Source organism: Balaenoptera physalus, assembly GCF_965194825.1.
Source record: "Balaenoptera physalus genome assembly, chromosome: 10".
Lineage (NCBI taxonomy): Eukaryota > Metazoa > Chordata > Mammalia > Artiodactyla > Balaenopteridae > Balaenoptera > Balaenoptera physalus.
In genome coordinates this window covers 43,533,214-43,550,852 of record NC_138889.1, presented here as the reverse complement: position 1 = coordinate 43,550,852, position 17,639 = coordinate 43,533,214, and the positions used below count along the sequence as shown (strand labels likewise).

At 36.6% G+C, this 17,639-nt stretch overlaps 1 protein-coding gene across 1 annotated transcript in view; it reads left to right on the top strand.

The window, feature by feature from the left end:
• DEUP1 (deuterosome assembly protein 1) overlaps nt 1-17,639 on the top strand; it is a 247,949-nt gene that overhangs the window by 105,683 nt on the left and 124,627 nt on the right. The window lies entirely within an intron of this gene.

Below are 17,639 nucleotides of genomic sequence, written 5' to 3'. Positions count from 1 at the left end.
CCCACAGGCAGAAGGGAAATCACAGCCTCAGAGGTTCCCCCTGAGGAGCAAGGGCTCCGAATCCCACATTAGGCTCCCCAGCCCAGGGCACCCACACAGGGAAGATGAGCCCCCATGACATCCGGCTTTGAAAACAAGTGGGACTTATATCCAAGTGGGCCAGAGGGCTGTAGGAAACTGAGAATCCACATTTAAGGGGCACGCACAAAAACTCCAAGGCCCAGCACAGAAGCAGCTGTATGAAAGGCACCTGGAGATTCATTGACTAATTTTAGGGTATGTGCCTGAGGGGCAGGGATCTGATATAACTTTTTCTTATAAAGGAGCTGGTGGATGCCAGTTTTGTTGTTTGGTTGGTTGTGTTTTTTTCTTTCTAGCTCACCCTCTACCTAGCTGGCCCAATGCTGGAAGGTGCCATTACTGACTCTCTCCATGAAACCAATTAACCCTGGGTTCACCCATGAACCCAACAGCACGGCGCTCTTCCAATGTGGCCCCCACACTTCACCAGGCCTGGCAGGTGCCCTTGGCTGGCAATGGAGCCAGGCAACCGAAACAAAAGGAAAAATAAACAAATGGGACTATATCAAACTAAAAAAGCTTTTACACAGAGAAGAAAAATATCAACTAAATGCAAAGGCAGCCTACCAAATGGGAAAAATATTTGAAAATATGTCTGATAAGAAGTTAATATCCAAAATATATGAATAACTCATACAACTCAATTTTTTTTAAAAAAAACCAGCAATCCACTTAAAAAATGGGTGGATGTCCTGAATAGACATTTTTCCAAAGAAGACATACAGATGGCCAACAGGTACATGAAAAGATGCTCAACATCACGAATCATCAGGGAAATGCAAATCAAAACCACAGTGAGATACCACCTCACACCTGTTAAAATGGCAATTATCAAGTACACAATAAATAACAAGTGTTGGCAAGTATGCGGAGAAAGGGAACCCTTGTGCACTGCTGGTGAGAATGTGAATTGGTGCAGCCACTATGGAAAACACTGTGGAGGTTCCGCAAAACATTAAAAACAGAACTACCATATGATCCAGCAATTCCACTTCTGGGTATTTACCTTAAGAAAACAAAACACTAATTTGAAAAGATATATGCACCCTTATATTCACTGCAGCATTATTTACAAAAGCCAAGATATGGAAGCAACCTAAATGTTCATGGATAGATGAGTGGACAAAGAAGATGTAATATACATACACACACACACACACACACACACACACACACACACACACACACACACTGGAATATTACTCAGCCATAAAAAAGAATAAAATTTTGCCATTTGTGACAGCATGGATGCACCTAGAGGTATTATGCTAAGTGAAATGAGTCAGATAAAGACGAATATTGTATAATTTCACTTACATGTGGAATCTAAACAAAACAAATGAACAAAACAAAACAGAAATGGATTCTTTGAAAGAACAAACAGGCGAATGCTGGGGAGGAGGAGGGAGAGTTTGGCAAAATAGGTGAACGGGATTAAGAGGTACAAACTTTCAGTTATAAAATAAATGAGTCACAAGATGTAATAGACAACATAAGGAATATAGTCAATAATACTGTAATAATTTTGTATGTAACAAATGGTTACTAGAATTATTGTGGTGATCATTTTGTCATGTATTTGATTGTCAAATCACTATGTTGAACACTTGAATCTAATATAATATTTTACATCAACTATACTTCAACTTGAGAAAAAAAAGTGAAAGAGTAGGAAGAATCAAAGACAGTGCAGATGTGTCCTGCTTGAGGAAACTCTGAGGGAACCCACTAGCTCCTGTTCTACACATCTCACATAATGCTTTCACCTCATAGCTAACTTCTTTCTGTACCTTTACAATGAAGACAGTAGATTCAGAGAAAAATGTATTCCTTCTATTCAATTTCATGTGTACCCTAAAGCTGTTTAGAAAGTGATTTTTTGATATACCTCTCTCTAAATAAAGCAATGGTCCAACCTGTAGAAATAGTAGAGAGGGTTATTAGAGCTCTAATTAGTTCTCAATTGTTCTACATTTCATAAAAAGGTTGGAAATAAATCCAGTTAAACATTTTCTTTAATGCCAGGAGATTTTAACAGATGCCGTGCTTGATGGATTTAAGTATGCTTCTTGAATCTTGTACAGAAACTCATTTTCATTATAGAACAAATAATCCTACCACTGTGTCATAGAAATGAAAAAAGTAAGAAAGAACACCAAGATAAAAGAGTGACAATAAGTCCTTGCAAATGACTGTTAAAAATTGTCCAGATAATTCTGATATTCTATTTTTCTATCACAAAGCATTTCTGTTCTCTTCCTTTTAATAATTCCTTTTCCAAAGGTGTTCAAACCACAATAAATTGTCATGTTGTCATAGTAGCCTCATCTCCAGATGTGAATTAACTATATGTTGACTTGAAGGAACATGATTTTCTTATAAAATGCTATGCCAATACTGCTAGTGAAGAGATTAAGCTACTTTGAAAACTCTGAGGTAATAAAATTCTATTAATCATAGTGCTGTAAAGCTTCAAAGTATATCTTCATGTTAATGTTCAGAAACCTAAATGACTTCTTTCAACTGTAGCAATTTCACTGGAATAACAGAGTTCTATAGCGCTGACCTACATCCTTTAATAAAGGTATTTCTCAGAATTAGGATATATGTTCTAATTCTGTATACCGTGAAACATATTCTGGGCTTGCTTTCACTTAAGTTCAGAAATGCAAGGCCAGGCCTACACAAGACTGAGCATTTCCTCTTAGGCCAAGAATGGCAAAGAGTTTTCAGCTGAAGACCGAACTCCAATATACCAAAAAATAAGTGTTGGGAAGGATTGTGAGTGAGATTCCAGCCTCTGTAGGGAATGAGAGCTTTATCGGTTAGTGATGTCTCCCACAGACAAAAAAAGGAGAGGTAACACTCTGTGGTGCATTTATACTCTCCAAAAGATAGTTCTTATTGTCTCTTTGTTTTCTTTTGTTTCAGTTTTAATTTTTATCAAACTTACATATGTACATAGCTAGAAAGTCAAATAGTCATGGTTAGAAAGCCCAAGAGAAAGACAAAAAAGACAAAAAACGGTAGTTTCCTGATCAACCTCTTCCTACCCTTGATTTTCACTCCCAGAGGTAACCATTTCAAGTTCTTTAGCTATTCTTTTCGTATTTGCCTCTGTAGTTCTGAGGGTTGTTAGGTACTTGAAAACAACAGACTGACTCTAGACATGGGGTAGCTCATGGAGATGCTAAGCTTCCAAGAACAGTGCTTAAACCATACATCAGACTCCCCTGAAAAAAGACACATTCTACCACCACGTGTCCCATGGATGTCCGTTCTGCTCTGGAACTCAACCTTGTGGCCGCCCTCCGAAGCTGAACTGTTCTGCCACAGCCCTCACCAGCCAAATGCTTTCCATATGGGACCACCTTCCTCAGGTCGCTCACTTCTAGATCAGAATCTCATGGGAGTGAGTCTGCTGGTGGATCCCAGGTCACATGTGTCTGTGCTAGCTGAAAAGGACACTGGAACAGAATTTGGGAGTTTATTTTGGGGATACAGGATTCATATGGCAGTAAATTCCCCAAATATAACAGTATGTTGTTCAAAAGGAGCTAGACAGCCTGCAAAGAAATGACAAATATCTACCACAGCTTTCTAATGAGCAAGTTTATTCTACTATTTATTAATTTTGTATTTTAGAGATTTTCTAGGCTCTCCCCACTGTTGAAGATACATCATGACTCCCCTGGACACCACACAGACTCCTTCTTCATCTACCCACACATTTATCTATATCATATTTTTAAATAGATCAGTATTTGAGTTTGCAGTATTTTGTCTATGTGAAGATTATTTTTATCTTAGCCAAGTACTGTATTATATTCTTTTCTTATATAATGTTATGTTTTCCCTGGAATTAATAGTTAACTTTTTTTCATTTGATAACTTTCTATATACCTATCATTAATGCATTCTAAACTTTATTCCAGAATTGTAATTTCTTGTATCATATTTTTAAATTTCTAAGGTCTATTTTGTTTTCTAAATGTTCTTTTTATAACTTTTGTGTGCATGTGTCATGGATGTAATGCAGGGATGTAATCATCCCTGAAGATGATTATAGTTTTTTTGTTTTTTTGGTTTTTTTTTGTTTTTTAAAAAATTCTGATTTAATCAAGCTGATGGTAGGGTCAAGGAATCTGTAGTTTTATTTATTTATTTATTTATGGCTGTGTTGGGTCTTCGTTTCTGTGCGAGGGCTTTCTCTAGTTGTGGCAAGTGGGGGCCACTCTTCATCACGGTGCGTGGGCCTCTCATTATTGCGGCCTCTCTTGTTGCGGAGCACAGGCTCCAGACGCGCAGGCTCAGCAATTGTGGCTCATAGACCTAGTCGCTCCGCGGCATGTGGGATCTTCCCAGACCAGGGCTCGAACCCATGTCCCCCGCATTGGCAGGCAGATTCTCAACCACTGCGCCACCAGGGAAGCCCAGTTTTTTTGTTTTTGTTTTTTCTGCTTCCTATATTGTTTCATCTGTGCTACCTTTTTCTATTTGTTTTGGTCTCTCTGATGTTAAAAGTTTCCCCCAAATCTCTTGTTATTCTTATTTTGCTCATATTTAAGAAAGAGGACTTAAAATTGTGAGAAGACTTGGCTTCACTGAAGGATAATTGAGTAGAACACAGCCATTTCATTAGGGGTCTCCCAAGTGCAAGTAGTTTATTTTGTTTTTCTCATTTTCCTCTTTGGCTGATCACTTTCCTCAGAAAGGAATCCTCTAATCTCCTGCCTTTAAATATGACTACCAGCATTCTAAGAGCTGAGCCATGGAAGAGGTTGTTTAGAATAGAGGCTTTCATTCAGTTCCCCTGTTTTTGGTATGGTACTCCATCCTCCTCTCTGCTGAACGCCCTAAGTCCGGAGACCTCTGGTTTGACATCTCCAGAGAGTAAACATCTAGTTTTCTGCCAGATTCAAGAAGAGGCAGTTATCCAGCTGGGGAATGGTATAGAGGGAAGGATCTGGGTACAACCTATGTAGATGTTCAATCAACACTCTGTTTTCTTCCCTACCTGTTCTCCAATATTTTGAAGTACTTGGTGGATTCAATTCCTGAGCTTTCTTTTTTGGAAATCCCTGGCATGACTTGACATACTTCTTAGCTTCAGCTGTTGTAGGCTTAGATTTCAGCTTCCCCTGATCTAAGGAGTCAGTCACCACTCATCCATCAGCTTTCCAGCTGCCAAAATTACACCACTGTCTTCCTTCCTGTTCTTTCTCTTCCTGTTCCCTTCCCTTTCTCTCTCCTCCTTCTCTCTCTCATTCTCTCTCTCTCTCTTGCAATCTCTCTCTCTCTCCCTATCTCTTTCTCTATCAATATCTACCTCCCTCTCCCCTCTTCTTCTCTCTCACGATGTGTGTGTGTGTGTGTGTGTGTGTGTGTGTGTGTGTGTGTGTGTGTCTATCTCATCTTTTATTGACATTGTAGTGGAATTTCAGGAGAGGAGAGTAGGGAAGGCATGTTTCAATCTGCTGTATTAGTCAGAAATCATTTGTTATATATTCTTTCTTAAAATCTTGTCAACACCCTGTGGTCCAACAGATAGAATTGAAATTATGTTTTCCACAATTTACAGGGCTGATTTTATCCACTTTCAACAAATCAGATCTTCAGTACTAACAAACTGGTGTTCCTCTTGGGCTTTTGATCATTATGTTGAGATTTGGGTAAGGTCTCAGCTCCATTCTCTTCCAATCTCAATCCAATGTTTATAGCCAAAAGTTAAATCTCTCCCTATTATGCACACTTGCTACCTTCTAATTATATAAGCAATACATGTTTATTTTAGCAAGTTTGGAATCACAGAAAAACACAAAGAAGGAGTAAAAAATTACTTGTAATTATTCCTCTTTTTCAATGTAATGTGTAAAACTCACTCCTCTGCAGTCCACTAGGTTCATTTCCAACCACCTACCATACCTCTGTAAGCACTATCAACATTTTCATCTCTAAGCTTCTAGAAACTTTTATGCTTACACCTACATATGTAAGATTTGGTCGGTTTCTCCCAAAATAAAAAATCACGCTATATATATAATTGCTGTACATATCATAAAACTTGCTCTGTTCTTTTTAATTAATGATATATCAACAATGCTTTTCTAAGTTAGTATTTTTTAACACACCTCATTATTTTTAATGGGAATCGATATGGTTTTAAAATACATTCACAGAGTAAAAGAAGTCCACTAATTCTTGATACTCCTTTCCAAAAGGTGGAGCCTAATTCCCCTCCCCTGAGTGTGGACTGAACTTAGTGACTCACTTCTAATGAATAGAATATGGTGGAAGTGACATTATGTGACTTCTGAGACTAGATCATAAAAGGCATTGCAGCTTCCCCTTTTCTCTTTCTCTCTCAGATCACTCATTCTGAGAGAAGCCAGTTCTTTGTCATGAGGACACTCAAGAAGGCCTGAAGAAAGACCTATATGGCCAGGAACTAAGGTCCCATGCCAACAGCCAGTGAGGAGCAGTGGCCCTCTGACAGTACACATTCAAGTGAACCATCTTGGCAGTGGATCCTCCAGCCCCTCTGAAGCCTTTAAATGAATGCCACGGGAGGGAGAGGAGGAGATAAATTAGGAGTTCGGGATTAACATATATACACTACTGTATATAAAATAGATAAACAGCAAGGACCCACTGTATAGCACAGGGAACTACACTCAGTATCTTGTAATACCTATAATGGAACTATAATGGAACATAATATGAGAAAGATTTTATATATATATATATATATATATAACTGAGTCACTTTGCTGTACACTTGAAACTAACACAACATTGTAAATTAACTATACTTCAATTTTAAAAAGTGAAAACAGCCCCACTGACATCTTGACTATAATCTCATGAGAGACCCTGAGCCAAAGCCACCCAGTTAAGTTGCTTCCTGATTCTTGACCCACAGCAATTGTGATATAATAAATGGTTGTTATAAGCTGCTATGTTTTGGAGTAATTTGTTACACAGCAGTAGATAATGATACTGATTTTGATACCTGGAAGTTGGGTGCTACCCTAATAAGTACCTAAAAATGTGGAAGTGGCTTTGGAACTGGGTAGTGGGCAAAGGCTGTAAAGGCTTTGAGGAGAGTGTCAGAATGTGTTAATAGAGGCCTGATTGCCATAGGGAGGCTCTGGTGAGAGCTTACAAGAAAGTGAGGAACAGCTTTAGGGAAACTGGAGAAAAAGGGGATCCTTGTTACATAGTGGCAGAAAGTTTAGTAAGACTGTCCCCTGTGGTAATGTGGAAAGTAGAAAATGTACCTGATGTGCCAGGTGATCTAGCTAAGGACATTTCCAGGTAAAATGCTGAAGGTGCCACCTGGTTTCTTCTTGCTGATTGTAATAAAATATGAGAGGAAAGAGAGAAACTGAAGGAAAGATTGTTAAACACAAAGAAGCCAGAACCGGATGGTTTTTAAAAATTCTGTCTTTCCAGATGGCAAACAAAACTAAAATGAAGAAATGGGTTTGCAGCAAAGATCAATTCCAGGCCACTGCCAAGAAAGCCTAGTTTAGAGATGAGGCTAAGAGTAGAGCTTTAAAATACTTTGCTTATGACCTCAGAAAGATCTAAGATGGTGCCTCAGAGAACTGTTCAAACAACAGAGCTTTGAAGAAGCTAAAGGATACTGTCCTTCCATAGTTCAGCAGAAGCTCAAGGTAGAGAAGAATTTACCTTGAAGAGATTTGTGGGTGTGGCTTTTGTCTAATGAAGTGAACCCTGATAAGATTCATGGGAGGCCCACAGAGTTTCTAAAAATAATTATAATTACAGAAATAACACCAGCTTAGACTGAAGGAGATAGTACACAATGAAAACAGGCATTTGGAACTCTAAAATTTTACTGAGAAAATTACACAGCTCCAAAATAGGCTAACTTTCAAGGAAAAGGAGGAATGAATCAGGAAAGTAGAAAATGTACCTGATGTGCCAGGTGACCTTCGGAGGTTCTTGAAGCCAAGAGCCATGAACAATCATTCCTGGTCAGGAGTAGGAATGAGTTTGAATCAAGAACATCTAACATGTAGCTGAGTGGATTTCAGAATTGCTGTAGAACAGTGACTGCTTTGGACATCCCATTTTTTCTCTTTTTGAACAAGAATGTCCAGAGTGGTTATCCTGTGCCTGTCCCATATATACATATACATATATATACATACATATATATATATGTATATATATAGGACGAGTTATCCCCTCATGTATGTATTTATGTGTGTATATGGATGTATATATGTATGGATAACTTGTCTCTAGTTCACAGGGCTTGAGATCTAAGGAACCATACTCTAGGAGTTGCACTTAAGGAATGACACCTGACAAGCCAAGCCTCACCTGGATCTGATTAAGTTGACATGTTTCTGGACTTTAAACTGATGCAATAAATGGTTGAAACGGGGTTGGTTGGGGGGTGTTGGAAGGGGATGAGTATATTCTCTATGTGAGAATAATTTTACTCTGTGGCCAGAGGACAAGTTAAATAGTTTTAAAATACATCCATAAATCATTCAACACCCTTCCCTCCAAAAATGGAGCCTAATTCACTTTCCCTTGAGCTTAGACTGGATTTGGTGACTTGGTGCTAATGAATAGAATATTATAGAAATGATAATGTGTGATCTCCAAAACTAGTTCATAAAAGGCATCGCAGCTTCCTTCTTGCTGTCTTTTAGATCATTTTTCCTGAGAGAAGCCAGCTGCCATGTCATGAGGATGCTCAAGAAGCTCCATGGAAAAGTTCACACGGTCCATGTAGAGAGGGACTGAGGTCCTCTGCCAACAGACATGAGTGGGCCATCTTGGAAGTAGATCCTCCAGTCCCAGTCAAGTCTTCAAAGACTCCAGTCCTGGTCAACATCTTGACTGTAATCTCATGAGAGACTCTGAGCCGGAACCACCCAGCTAAGCCAAAACCAAATTCATGACCCTTAAAGAAATAAGGTAATAGATATTTGTTGTTTTCAACTGATAATTTTGGGGATAATTTGTTACACAGCAATACATAGCTAATACAGGTGTACACTATTCTGTTGCTCTCCCCCTTCCTTTTTTGCTATTATAAACAATGCTGCAACAAAACCTCTTTGTATGTATATCTTTATGTCCTCAAGATATTATTTCTATAGGATAAATTTTTAAAATTGGAATTTCAGGCTTGCACATTTTAAATTTAGGTAGATATTGTTAAATTGCCTCCCCAGAATAATTGTAACAATTTATACTCTGCCAAACAGTAGATGAGAATGTCTCTCTCTCTTTGCCAATTTTAAATGTTATTAGTCTTTCTAATTTTTCTCAATTCTATTTGATATTTTTGTTAATTTGTATTCTTTATTGGTGAGGATGAGCATTTTTTTGGTATATTTATGATTTGAAAAAAGCACCTTGCTTATCAGATGAATTTCTCTTTGCATGCTCCTACCCCTTGATCTTTCCTCTCCCACAATGCCTAGCATATAGTTCACATTACATAAATGTGCTGTTTTTGAATGGATGAATAATGGAATAGTAAATGAAATTTCGACACACAGAAAGTCTTTATTTAACCCCATGGGATTGACTTTTAATTGGGAAAAATACCTTAGCAACCGATTAATTACCTTTCCCTTTCCCTTTATCAATATTTAATTATCATTCAAGTGTTCTCTGACTAAGCTCTTTATTTTAACTTGTCCAGGCTAATTTGCTTCTAAAAGTTTTTCTCTCTGAATATTTAAAACACAGCAGAATAGTTATATAACAAATAATAATATTACGATAGAAACAACCATGTAATGATGCTAATTCCAACTATTCTTAGGTACCTACTGAGTGACAAGCACATTAAATACACCACTGACCTAATTTAATATTTACTACAGCCCTGTAACTACTGTTATTTCCCACTATAGAAAGGAGGAAACTAATATTCAGTGAAATTAAATAAATTAGCCAGTCATATAGCTGTTAAATAATAGAGTTGGGATTCAAACGCTCATCTGTCTAAATTCAAAGCCCATCTTCTTTCTATAATGCTCAGCTGAATTTCTCAGAAATAAATCACTTGTATAGTTGCATTTTAATATTGTATGTTCAAAGGAAAAGTAGGGTTCAAGATAAGAATTCCACAATTTTAAATGATGAACATTGAAATTATATATTTTTTCCTGCTTGGAGGGCACTGCCTACTGCTATTGATTCTTTTTTCAGAAGAATGAATTTCCTTTCCTTCACTGTTAACAAACCTAATTCAGCCATCGACGGGTAAGTGACTGAGACCCAGTTAAAGTGAGAAATGCAACTGAAATATTTAACAATGAAAAGAGAAAAAAAAAGAAAATGTGGTTTCTTCTCACAATGATCATCAGTCTCTACCATCTAAGGATTTATGTCAAGCTGAGAAAATTCTCCCAGTCAGTTCAGATATAGGACTGCATAATGAATTTCAGCACAACCCCATGATAATGAGATTGATGCCTTCTTTACAAAGCAATTTACAAACTTTCAGAGATAATTTGGGTTTCTGGATGTTGAGGTTACCATAAACTGAAGGCCAGTATACTTTTCAGGTGACACTCCACAATGTTCCATCAGAATTATGTAAATTTATTTTTTAGAGATGATCCATCCCTAAGTTGTCAAAAGTTGTTTTCTAACAAGTTTTCTGTAGAATCAAGCACCGTAGAATGCAGGCAGGTGGGGAGTAAGCGGCTCTGCATGTAAGGGCACTGGGAACTAGATTTCATGGTACATATTTCTCTGCTTCCTTTTCTGAGACATGTCTAAGAGGTTTCATCATTTTTGTCCAGGAAAAGGAAAAGAGAAAAATGTTTCGGTTTTCTTTTTTCCTATTGAATGTGGCAAACTCAAGTTCCCTCAACACTGAACTCAGATGCCTCCTGGAATAACGTCTTGTTATAGGCATAACAACTCATATTAGGTAGCAACAGGGACAGTGCTAACATGCTTTATACCAGGAACAAAAAGAGGCATAATGGTGGCAACATGATGAGTAGTCTTGCAACACAAACCTAAGAAACAAGGGTACTAGGAGTCATTTTTCTTCAACCTTCGTGTTGTTTCACATGCTCATTGAAGGGTGACACTAAAATGGATAAAACACTGGTATCTCTCTAAAACAGGAGCTGCAGTCTCTCATGGTGATGATAGAATGTTTATCCATTGAAATTTGTTTCTTCATGTATCTCTAACTCAGTTTTACTCAGCCACCTGCACATTAACCACTGTTTATAGGATAACTAGGAAACATGACACTCAGAGATACACAGAAAGTAATTCTCAGTTCATAGAAGTCATTTCAATAAAATTAAATAACAATAAAATAATGATAGTTAGATTTCCTAATACAAAATTCTGCGTTCTAAATATATTTTAAAGCCATATTCTCTTACTATACACATTGCTATATTCTGTTCTTTAATTTCTCACTAACAACACTATCTATAGCAGATGGGGGCTGATCTTGAAGCATTTATTTATTTAAATCATTCATAATTGTAACTGTTCCTGTTTCTAAAAATAAAGAGCTGAGGAAACTTACAGAACATTTATATATAATATGATAAGAAAAAAATTTAAATAATGTAGAAAAGACTTCCATTTCTGGCAGCATGTTTGATTAGGTATACTTAACAGCCCTCCTTATCAAAACAAATAAAATATAAAATATAAATATATTGCCGAGTTGGAAAGAAAGAATGGAACCGATAGATTTATAAACCCAAGTAAAAGCAAGACCTCTAACAAGGGAGTGAATGCTAAAAGCAGCTTTGCCCTGAGTGTTTCTTCTTACACTGTGATGACTATGGGCAGAAGGGCAATGGATATAAAGCCCAGGACCAGCCCAGGTGAGGATTCCAATAGAAGACCCCTGCAAAAAACTGGGCTTCCCAAAGGCTACTCTCATTATAAAAGTAAGTGAGAGACAAAGAGTAAACTTTAGTGCATACAAATTTTTAAAAAGTGATTTAGGGGGTTGAAGGATCCCAGGATGGAATGCAGAATGTGACATTCTAACTGTATTGTAAATGTATGAAAGAGGTAAGGGGAAAAGGTACTGATCTAAGTAACTTTGGGTATGAATAGAATCTGTAAAAAAGGCAAAATTAACTGTACATAAGTACTGTACTCTCCCTGATAAAGTTGTTTTTCAGAGGGTACAGGTTAACGCTTCCAATACTGCGATACCTGTATACTTATGCAGTTGAATAATTAAGTAAATAGATGGTGGATGGTGGGAGCCAGTTTTTTCCTGTTGGAGTAGGAGTTTACACGTAAGCAAGGAGAGGAGGTTAGAATGATCCACATAATAGGTTAGTTGGAGATTACAATGGGAACTCATGTTTAGCCTAATAAAGAAACAAATGGTTACGCATAGAAGCATTTATAGATACTTGTAGATATAGATATTTATAGATATAGATGAGCCTGGAACATCTTATAATGCCAGAAAGTCATGAAGTGCTTCAAAAAAAACCCAAAGCTAAACTAAACTAAAACCCACAATGATGAGGGTATGTCAAAGGGACATAGAAGTTAACTGAAAGAATTTCCAATGGCCAAAGCTGGAACAATTTAAGAAACAAAATAAATAAAAAAGCTTTGAATTATAATTCATGGTATACAATAAATATCCATGAGTCCATACAGATATAAATAAATGAGAGAGATGAGACAAAACTTCCATGCAGAAGAATTTCAAATAATTTATATAGATACCGTACCCTTAAGGAGGTGATGGAGCAAAACTCCTTACTCCTTAAGTGTGGGCTGTACATAATAACTTCCATCCAAAGAGCACAGAATGGAAAGGGAGGGGAGAGTAACTTTACAGTGGGGAAACTTGACAAACACTATCTCAATCAGGTGACCAAGATCAACACCCACAATCATAAACCACGTTGACAGTAGGTACCCTTGATACAATGTGATGAAAATGGCAGTTTACTTCTGTGATCTTCTTCCCCCAAACCCATAATCCCAGTCTAATCATGAGAAAAACACAAGACAAATTCCAATTGAAGGACATTCTACAAAATACCTGACCAGCACTTCTCAAAACTGTCAAGATCATCGAAAACAAGGAAATTCTTAGAAACTGTCACAGCCAAGAGATGCCTAAGAAGACGTGATAACTAAAGGTAATGTGTTATCCTGGGTGGGATCTTGCAACAGAAAAAAGGATGTTAGGTAAAAACTAAGGAAATCTGAGTAAAGTACAAACTGTAGTTAATAATAATACATCAGCATTTGTTTATTAGTTGTAACAAATGGACCATACTAATAAAAAATGTCAATAATAAGGGCTATTGGATGTGGGGTATATGGGAACTCTCTGTATTAGCTTCACAATTTTTCTGTAAATCTAAAACTATTCTAAAATAAAAGACACTTATTTTTTGTCACAAAAATGGAACAGCAGAACACATACCTATCTTAACTTTGACCCTAAGTGAAGGAAAATTCTTTCTCTGGAAAGTTGTATCATAAGTTGTCCCTACACTTATTTTTCATTCATTCATATTACCTGTGTTGTCTTAAAAATCTCCTGTCAAAAATTTAATATAAAATAATTTGGGGTTGGTTATGCCGTAAGGCAACTCTCAAAAGCAAATGCAAATCCTCTGGAAGAATTTAACCTCAGTTCTAGCCTCAAAGATGTCCCAGAAATAAATCCCCCCACCCAAATTATCTTATAGTCAAAACTCATAAAACATACAAGAAAATAAGATAACATGATAAGAAATAGCAGTAATAGATCCCAAAATTTCAGAGATTGGAATTATAAGACACAGAATAGAAAATGACTATGATTAATATGTTTAAAAATTAAAAGAGAAGCTGAACATTTTGACAAAGAAATGGAAGTTATAAAAAGTGACAAAGATGATTTGTGAAATAACCAAATTTCAAATTCAACAAATACTTCTTGAGTACCCACTAAATGCAAGGGCATGTACTAGATACTTTCATATATAGTATCTATTTTTATTTTCATAACAACAAATAATTCTATTAATAAGTACTAAAGTTGTAAACCTTCATCTTAAAATATTTTCCAATATTTTGTCTTTTCCCTACAATCTAGAAAATTTCTTCTTATCTATTTTCCAGTTCACAAATTCTCTCTGTACCTGTATCAAATCTACTATTACACACATCTGCTGTGTCCTTAATTTTTCTTATTAGTAATTTTTTTAGTTTTAGAATTTCTATTTGGTTCCTTTTCAAATACGCTAAGTTGCTTTTTATATTTAGCACTCCTTATAGATTTTTCAATCTTATTTTTATTTCTTTAAACATATTATCCATATTTTTATAATCTTTGTCTGATTCCAATATATAAATCTTCTGTGGTTCTGTTTCTGTGGTCTGTACTTTCTACCAGTTTTCCCTGATGGTATTTTGTTTCCTGGTCCTAGATTATATTTGCGTCTGTTCTGCTATTTGAGAAATTATTCTTAGGAAGAATTTGAGGCCTAGAATGATTTTAATCTTCACCAGAGAAAATTTTTGCTAACTTTCTCCAGGTGTTTTAATCTACCAGTCCAACACTGCCTTATCCATGCTCAGAGACTGAGATTGTCCTGAATTACTTAGGTGATCCAAAGCTGGGCTGCAAGTTAGTGAGAGGACTGATTTATTTCCACTTCACCATTTTCCTGAGGGCAAAGCTCTTTGGGATTACAGCTTAAAGGCAGAGGGTAGTTATTGACTCCTTATCTGGGGTGAGCCCAGGCTTTGTCTTTTGGCCCCTTTGCTTCCCAAGACTACCAGAACTGCTGCTCAGTTTTGTGGTTGTTCCTTCCAGAGCATCTAATGCCTCCCAGGCAAAAGCAGCATTGAGCTCTGGGCTCACTTCTCTAGGTTCTTACCTTTCTTCGATTTTGACCCAATAATTTCTCACTATCATATTAGCTTGAGACCTGAAAGGTTTTAACAGAGATGAGCTTTTGGAAAGAGTTGACCCCTGGCTCCAAATTTGTCTTCCCCATTGGGAACCTTTCACTTCAGCATTAACCCTGCCATGCCTGATTCCAGGAAATAAGCTATTCCATCCATGAAACTTTAGCTCAAGACTGTAAAAAAATCTTTGGTTCCCTTTAATATCCAAGAGAGGGTTACATTTTCAAAACCACAAAGCAAAACACTAAGGACCTCTAAGAAGGAAAACTATAGGAAAAAATCATGGTAGCCATTTTCCAAAAAATTTAGTTTTGTTTTCTGAACCTAAAATGAGATCCGGTGTTCCTAATTCCCATCAGGAGGACGTGCTTCTGTGGCACCTGGGCCCCTGGCCAGCCGACACAAAGAGGTAAGGCCCTCCCATCAAATCTGAATTGTCTGAATTCTCTTTGGAGAAGCAGCCCTGATGAGGAGAATTGACAGGACTGTGAGTCATGATGCAGTGAAAGGCCTCCCCCTGCCTGGCTAAGGGGCCTAGTTATGCTTTTCTCCAATCCCTCGCCCAATGCAGAGAAGGTTAATGAGGATTTTGAGGGAGGAGACTTTCATAGTCCCTCTCAAATCACACCCAAATTACTTAGAAACTCTCTCATTGTTTGACCCTTCACACTTAACAAAGGGCTTTAGTACACTGACCAGGCACCCATATTCCAGGGCTATGCTGTCCAGTATGGTAGCCACCAGTCATGTGTAGCTATTGAGCACTTGAATATGGCTCTAGGAGCTGATTGTGCTGGAAGTATAAACTACACACCAGATTTTGAAGACTAAGTATAGAAAAAAAGAATGTAAAATATCTCAATTTTTTATACTGCCTATATGTTGAAAACATATTTTGGATATGTTGGGTTAAATAAATATACTATCCAAATCAACTTCACCTGTTTCTTTTTACTTTTTAAATTTGACTACTATAATATTTTAAATTACATGGGTGGATAGGTGGTATGCATTATATTTCTATGGGACAGTGCTGTCTCTAGGGTGACCTTGGTTCTAAAGACCGAATCTCCTTTTCCTGAATGGCTATTTTCTCAACTAGAATATACATTGAAGCATCTCCAGAAAACTCCCTCAACCTGCTTCCACTTACAGAAGTGGGAAGATACAATAAGAAAAAAACCTGGATTCTAATCTCTATTTTTGTCATTAACTAGAAATAAAACTAGTCAAATCATTTTAATTCTTTGGGTCTGAGTTTCTTTATATAAAATGAAGGGTTGGACTAGGTGCCCTTAATTAATTCTTCCAATTCTATGGTTATTTCATAATTATTATTATTAAAACTTTTTTCTTTTTTCCATGCATAAGGTAGTCATAACTTTTTATTGTAATATATATAATTTTTTAGCCTTCTTTTGAAAATGATATAAAAATAAATATTCCCGTGTTGATAAAAAGACAGACATAAAGATAATTTATAGAACCTTCCATATATTAAAGTTGTATGTTTGTTTTCTGTACTATTATTATAAATTTTGGCATGAAAACTGTTTTGTTAATGAAGGTTTTTCAATTTTTAAGGTTCAGTCTATAATGATTATCATTTATTCTACATAATTCATCCCTTAGCTTTTCTTCCAAAGACCATCCTCGATCCTCTCCTCATCCCTTTCAAAACAATTTCACCTGAAAAGATCTAATAATAGGTACATTTCAGGGTAAATTCAAGGCTTTGCAGTTCTTACTTGATGGCGGGGAGTCAAGGAGCAGTGAGGGGGGGGGGACGGTAGGTCTTTGCATTTTAAGTCTTAAGTCTCACCCTGAAATGAAACCTTTATTCCTATTAAATTGAATGGGGTATTTCTATTCTACATTGAAATTTTCTTTAAATCTGTCATAGTATGTGAACTCTCACATACCTATGCTTTGCAAGCCCTGCTCACATTCATTCTTTCTTGTGAAAATATGGCTTTAAATACATCTACAGTTACCTGTGCAAGATTCTGACTGCTAAAGAAACCTACTCAACCTTAATTTTTGGACAGCGTTTGAAGAGCACTGGATTTGAAGTAAGATGATCTTGGTTCATATCTTAGCTGCACTTGAACTAGATGTATCCTCTTGGACAAATTTTTTTATTCTCTCTAAACCTTAGGTTCTTAATATGCTAAAAGGAGCTATAATAACACCTGTTACACTTGTGTTGCATGGTACATTTTGAGCATATAAGGACCTAATGAACATAAAAGTACTTACCAATGGTAAAGAGTTACACAATGTGAGTGATATTGGGCATCCTGAAACTTCATTAAATTTCATTCCTAGTTCCATTTTCCCTTCCTGGGGTCAGAATAAATACATTGATCCATTCAGTTTAGACAAGAATAGAGAATATGACAAAGGTTTACAGAATAATGGAAGGTCTCAAGTTAAGATAAAACGATCACTTTCTTCATTCAATCATAATGAGAACTATGAAACATTTATTAGCACTAATGACCTGAGTTACTTTACACAATTCATCTATGAAACTCAATTTGTCAAGAAAACAGCAAATGGTTTTTTGAAATTCAGGTGGAATTTGGATGGAGGGATTGAGGTCAGTATTAAATTGATAGCCATATTAAAGT